The sequence below is a fragment of the Heterocephalus glaber genome, unplaced genomic scaffold (genome assembly GCF_053883595.1).
Source record: "Heterocephalus glaber isolate CG9 unplaced genomic scaffold, H.glaber_assembly_v1.0 deba00001457, whole genome shotgun sequence".
Lineage (NCBI taxonomy): Eukaryota > Metazoa > Chordata > Mammalia > Rodentia > Bathyergidae > Heterocephalus > Heterocephalus glaber.
Genome location: NW_028258305.1, coordinates 1593234 through 1600489, shown reverse-complemented (window position 1 = coordinate 1600489; position 7256 = coordinate 1593234). Strand labels below are relative to the sequence as shown.

Genomic DNA, 7256 nt, shown 5'->3' with positions numbered 1-7256 from the left:
GGAGGCAAAGTCCCACATTAAGGTAGCTGCTACCCAGCTCTATAGGACTGTCCTCTTACCAGAAGCAGGCCAAGTATTTTCAGGTTTTTTGGTTTTCCCAGAGAAAGTACAAATTCAGGTTTTTATAAAATTTAATCATAGTTAAAACTCAAAGATTTGGGAGCCAAATAAAATTTTGAATTCCAGAGTTGGTCCATTCAGCACCATTGTATAACCTCTCCACTAGGCATAGTTGAAATTTTGCTTATTAAATGTAAAGTAGATTAGTCAACAACTAAGATCCCTCCTAACTCTACAAAATACTGCTCTCTTAACAAACCACCCAAAATTTAATGACATAAAACAACAAGTATTTTATTTTTCTCAGGATTCTGTGGTCAGAAATTTGGATAGGAGACCAGAAGATAGTTTACCTGTGTTTCATAGAGTACAGGGCTTCAGGTACAAAGAGCCCAATGTCTGGGGAAAATGAGATGCTTGAGGCCAGAAACATGCAGGGCTTCTCCAGTTGCATGTCTGGCCTTTGAATGGGGATGTCTCAAAGTTTGTGTTTAGCTGGAGTTGCAATGCTTCCACATGTGGCCATTCCCTGTGACCTGGGCTTTCATGTTTAATGGTGGCATCTAGACAATCAGGCATCTTACCTGGTAGCTCAGGGATCCAAGAATAAATGTTCCAGGTAACAAAGCAGAAGACATGACCTTTCATGACCTCTTTTCAAAAGTCACATAGCATCACTTCAGTCATATCTATGAGACTGAAACAACCACAAGCCCACCCACAATTGAGGCAAAACCTTTTAATGTGAAAAAAATCATAGAATTTTCAGTCATTTCTTTTTATAAAAGCTACAAGTGGGAAAGTTCGTGTTTGGGTGCTAGTTCAACCCTGGCTCTTCTTTGTATGAGGTGGCACTGAGTTAACAATTACATCATTGATCCTCAGTTTCCTCATCAGACAAGAAATGATATATATGAAGTCTGTGGTGCCTTACGAATGCTCCATGAATAGCAATGATTATTTCCTTCTTATCATATTGTGCAGAATGATGATAAAGATTTTCTTACCTGGAATCTCCTTGTAGCTTCAAAGAACTTCTTGTAGAGTCAGTGACTGATAGTACAGGCATTTATTAACTGCAAACACAATCTGAGTCCCTAAGTTTATACAAGGAAGGTAACCTGCAAACCAATTGTGGCCCAACCAGACTATAACAAGGAATTTTCAGACCAGTCTCTTGTTGGTGCTAGCTATGACTTGCTCAAATACTGAGCAAAGAAATATCTTTTGAAAATGGCTGCCTGCTCTGGAGTAAAAAACAAACAAAAAAAAACAGTCTGTAAGTTTTAGAAAAAAAAAACAGGAAGAAAGGAACAAAAAATACTGAGCAAGGGAATAAAGAAAGAATTCTGCAGTGATTCTCTGCCTGAAGTTGAAAGAGCCTCTTAGTATTTGCATGTGTTATAAATAATATAATCACCTCTGTGCAGTCGGACAGTGCTAATGGAGCCAGTGAAGCCTGCAGTATATAATATTTATTTGAAAGAGAAAATGATTTCATTTTCATTTTATTTCTAGTACAGTAAACCATTCTAGTAGCATACAATGAGCCTTTCAATTACATGTTTAATTCATTCAGATGATTTGAGCACAGCAAGGAGATCTTAATCCCAGGGATTCTTAGTATGGGTGCTGTTAGGTTTATACAGCTCTCAAAGGCTTCTTGGATTGGATTCTACTTAACACTATTTTAGACTGAGACCCAGAGGCATACACCTCACCAAAAGTCCAGCAGGCAGTAGTTAAACATCCCTCTGCATGTCAGTTCCTCAGAAGTGGCTTCATGTGTCTCCCAGGCTAGACAAGCTGTCATGTTAACTATCTACTTAGGACTTTACCTCTCCCTTCTTTGTAAATAAATAGCCATGTCTAACTCCAAGGAACTGAAAACTCTAGGAGATTGATGACATATTACAATAGATGAATACCAAATGTCTTCATTGTAGTTCGTAATGATTTTGTCTTCTCAATGGACCAATAGCATGTTATATCCTTCTTTGATTTTATAATGGTTTTCCTATTGGAATCTATTGTCTTAGTAATTAATCTTGTTCCATCTACCTTTTTTGGTTATAATTTTCCTGCTATAACTTTGTCCATCTCTTCATTTTCATTTTCTTTTGTGTGTTTCTTATAAATATCAAATACCTGGAATTTATTCTCTAACCCTCAGTGTCTCTACCTGTTGATAGGTTATTTTACTCTATCTTTATTTTGATAACTGATGTTTTATAAATGACAACTGTTCCCTTTTCTGCTTTTATGTTCATGTACCACCTTTGTATGTTTCTTTCTTCTTTGCTTTATTTTTGGCTGATTAGTTTTCTTTGCTTCATTTTTTGTACTAATGGTTTAGAAATTACTTGTTTTATTTCTACTTGTCTCAAGATTAAATTTACACAGAACATAAGTGTTAAAATGCTTTAATTACATGTTGAAAAATAATTTGTATTTATAAACTCACCTTGGAATAGGCAACATGCTTATCATGCTTTCCACTTCCTGGCTTTCCTTCCTCCTGTGTTCTTTGAAAATATTTGAGATCATCACATTTTTAAATCATTCTTACTTTAAAGGTATGTCTCTAATTAATAAATCATTTCTTAAAATTGCTAAGTAGGGTTTTTTCTGAAGTTCAACAAATTTCAAATTTAAACATTTACTATCCAACTCACTATATTAGTAATCCTTGACTTAATAAAAACTATTACATCAAATATAATACCTTATACTGAAGTAATACAAGCATTTGATTAAAATCAAAACCAGAGAGTGATGATATACAGCATTAATCTGGAGATCTTCATCTAGGCAGTTAGATAAGAAAACTTGGCAAAACTCATACATATTGAAGAAAACTAAACAACATTGCCATTACTATCAGCTGACATGATTCTTTGTTTTTTAAATCAAAGAATGTAAATCAAAAAGCATACAGAACCAATAGGAAGATTCAGTGTAGTAGCTAATTATAAGATTAACCATTAAAACCATTATTTTTTGTCTAGTTGATCTATCTGTTTGTGACAGTGGGGTGTTGAGGTCCCCCATTACAATTATATTAGTGCATATATGACTTTTCATGTCCATTAGTATTTGTTTTATATAGTCAGGAGCACTAGTGTTTGGTGCATAGATATTTATGATTGTCATCTCTTCCTGTTGGATTGTTCCCTTTACAAAGATGTAGTGTCCTGCTTCGTCTCTCTTAATCAGTGTTGGTTTGAAATCTACTTGATCTGCCAAGGAGATAGCTACTCCTGCTTTTTCTTGGGTTCCTGTGGCATGGAGTATTGTTTTCCACCCTTTAACTTTCAGTCTATGAGTTTCCTTTTGAATTAAGTGTGTTTCTTGTATGCAGCATATTGTTGGATTTTGCTTCTTGGCCCATTCTGCCAGTCTATTTCTTTTGATTGGTGAATTGAGACCATTAACATTGATGGTTATAACTGAAACGTATTGACTTGTCATTGCCATGACTTTTTCTTTTTGTTGGGTTGTCCCCCTTTACATTTAATTTCTTGTCATGCCAGATGGGTTCATTCTGCTTTGCTTCCTGGGGTTGTGATCCTCAATGTCTGTTCCTAGGATAATTTGTAAAATTCTTTGGAGTGCTGGTTTGGTATTCATGAAGTTCCTAAGGTGCTCCTTGTCATGAAAGTATCTTATTTCTCCATCCATTTTGAAAGATAGTTTTGCAGGGTACATCAATCTGGGTTGGAGGCTGTTTTCTTTTAGGACTTGGAATATGTCACTCCAAGCTCTTCTTGCCTTGATGGTTTGTGTTGAGAAGTCTGCTGTGATTCTGATGGGCTTTCCTTTGCATGTGATTTGTTTCTTTTCTCTGACTGCTCGGAGAACTTTGTTCTTCTGTTGAGTTTCTGGAATCTTAACAATTATATGCCTATGTGTAGATTTTTTTTGATCAAGGCTATTTGGAGTCCTATATGCCTCACTTATCTGTATGTCAAGTTCTTTTCCCCTGCTTGGGAAGTTTTCTGCCATTACTTCTGTGAAGAGTTTTTTATGTCATCTCCACTCTCTCCTGTTTCTTCATTGACTCCAATCAGTCTTACGTTATTCTTCTTTGCATCATCTAGCAGCTGCTGGGTTGATTTCTCATGTTCCCTTATAATTCTGAAGCAATTTTTATTTTCCTCATCATTAATTGCAATCTTATCTTCTATATCTGAAATTCTGTCCTCACCTTGGCTCCTTCTGCTGTGTAGACTTTCAGTGGAGTTTTTCATGTCCTGGAAATCTATTTGCATCTGTTTTATGGATTCCATTTGTTTCCTATGTTGGGATTCCATCATGTTCCTGAGCTCCTCTCTAGATTTATTAATCATGTCTTGCACTAGGGGCACAATTTCTCCTGTTATCTGAGAAATTATTTCTGATGTCATTTTTTCTAGATCCCCTTTTGTTGCCAGTTCAGTGGGCCCACATGGTTGAGTATCAGAGTGTTCCATTTCATTTCCCTTTGGGGTTGCTGTAGGTGATCTGGAAGTCTGGTTTTGAGACTTATTTACTTGTTTTCTCATTTCGACTGGGAGGCGGGGGTGTGCTGTTGGCAGATCACCTCCTCTGAGCTGGGTGAGGTGGGACAGGGCTGGGAGCAGTGGTAGGGATGGTGGCCCAGAAGCCACTTCCTCTGGGCCAGGGGCAGTGGGACAGGAGGCAGCCCAAAAGCCCTTTCCTGTGGGCTGGGAGCAGCGGGAGGGATAGTGGCCAGGAAGCCCCTTCCTCTGAACCAGGACCAGTGGGATGGCAGCACAGAAGCCCCTACCTCTGGGCCAGGAGCACCGGGAGGGAACAGGATTGCTCATTAAAACCATTAAAAGACTCATATACCACCTTTGTATATTTCTTTCTTCTTTGCTTTAATTTTTAGCTCATTAGTTTTCTTTGTCTCATTTTTATATTAACTGTTTAGTTAGTGCAAAAAAACAATAATTTTCTACATCAGAAAAACAACTTAATAGAAATTGTTATAGTTTTTAAATACCCAGAGTAATAAAAATTATAAAATACCTAGAAATAACCAAATAAAGAGATACATAAACTTCCTGATTAAACTACTTTACTGAAGTACTAAAAATGTTTTTTCCAAATGAATGGGAAGACTAGGTTTTATAAAATATCAAGTTTCCCATAATTAGTTTGTAAACTCAATGAAATGCCAGTCAGAGTCTCAAAAGCATTTTCTACAGAACACAAAAAGTTGAATCTAAAAGTCATCTAAAATGCAAGGATACAAAAAATAGTCAACGTAAAAAAAAAAAATTTTCAGGGTCATATTGGCATGAGACAAGATAGAGTAGAATAGTTTAGATGCCCTACCGAGGTCCTGAGTCACACAGAACACACAAAATCAGCCTGCTGCACACAGGAAGGTCTGTGCACGCCCTACCGAGGTCCCAAGTTGTGTGGAAGACACTAAATCACTGCACTGCAGACAGGCAGCCACCTGGTTCCACACTACAAAGTCGCAGAGGACACCAGACCACCAGACTGAGGTACTGAGTCCTGCTGTTCCCGACCCAGAGGTAGGGGCTTCTGAGCCGTCATCCCACTGCTTCTGGTCCAGAGGAAGGGGCTTCCCGGTCACCATCCCTCCTGCCACTCCCAGCCCAGAGGAAAGGGCTTTTGGGCCACCTTCTGTCCCACTGCTCCTGGCCCAGAGGAAGGGGCTTCCAGACTACCATCCCTCCCACCACTCCTGGCCCAGAGGGAGGGGCTTCTGAGCCACCATCCCACTGCTCCTGGTCCAGAGGAAGGGGCTTCCCAGCCACCATCCCTCTGGCTGCTCCCAGCCCACAGAAAAGGGCTTTTGAGTCACCATCCCTACCACTGCTCCCAGCCCGTGTCCCACCTCACCCAGCTCAGAGGAGGAAATCCGTGCAGGCTCTAACAGCCCCTGGCCCAGTCAAAATGAGAAAACACAAAAATAAGTCTCAAAACCAGACTTCCAGGTCACCTACAACAACCCCAAAGGGAAATGAGATGGAACACTCTCATACTCAACCACCTGGACCCACTGAACTGGCAACAAAAGGGGGTCTGGAAAAAATGACATCAGAAATAATTTCTCAGATAACAGGAGAAATTGTGCCCCTAGTGCAAGACATGATTAATAAATCTAGAGAGAAGCTCAGGAACATGATGGAATCCCAACATAAGAAACAAATGGAATCCATAAAACAGATGCAAATAGACTTCCAGGACATGAAAAACTCCACTGAAAGTCTACACAGCAGAAGGAGCCAAGGTGAGGACAGAATTTCAGATGTAGAAGATAAGATCGCAATTAGTGATGAGGAAAAGAAAAATTGCTTCAAAATTATAAGGGAACATGAGAAATCAATCCAGCAGCTGCTAGATGATGCAAAGAAGAATAACATAAGACTGATTGGAGTCAATGAAGAAACAGGAGAGAGTGGAGATGACATAAAAAACTCTTCACAGAAGTAATGGCAGAAAACTTCCCAAGCAGGGGAAAAGAACTTGACATACAGATAAGTGAGGCATATAGGACTCCAAATAGCCTTGATCAAAAAAAATCTACACATAGGCATATAATTGTTAAGATTCCAGAAACTCAACAGAAGAACAAAGTTCTCCAAGCAGTCAGAGAAAAGAAACAAATCACATACAAAGGAAAGCCCATCAGAATCACAGCAGACTTCTCAACACAAACCATCAAGGCAAGAAGAGCTTGGAGTGACATATTCCAAGCCCTAAAAGAAGACAGACTCCAACCAAGATTGATGTACCCTGCAAAACTATCTTTCAAAATGGATGGAGAAATAAGATACTTTCATGACAAGGAGCACCTTAGGAACTTCGTGAATACCAAACCAGCACTCCAAAGAATTTTACACAATATCCTAGGAACAGACATTGAGGATCACAACCCCAGGAAGCAAAGCAGAATGAACCCATCTGGCATGACAAGAAATTAAATGTAAAGGGGGACAACCCAACAAAAAGAAAAAGTCATGGCAATGACAAGTCAATACGTTTCAGTTATAACCATCAATGTTAATGGTCTCAATTCACCAATCAAAAGAAATAGACTGGCAGAATGGGCCAAGAAGCAAAATCCAACAATATGCTGCATACAAGAAACACACTTAATTCAAAAGGAAACTCATAGACTGAAAGTTAAAGGGTGGAAAACAATACTCCATGCC

General features: G+C 38.8%; 1 pseudogene; it reads left to right on the top strand.

Annotated features, from left to right (window-relative positions):
- The first annotated feature begins 1040 nt into the window (after positions 1–1040).
- LOC147826914 (small nucleolar RNA SNORD36) lies at positions 1041–1103 on the top strand (annotated as a pseudogene).
- Positions 1104–7256: the final 6153 nt, after the last annotated feature.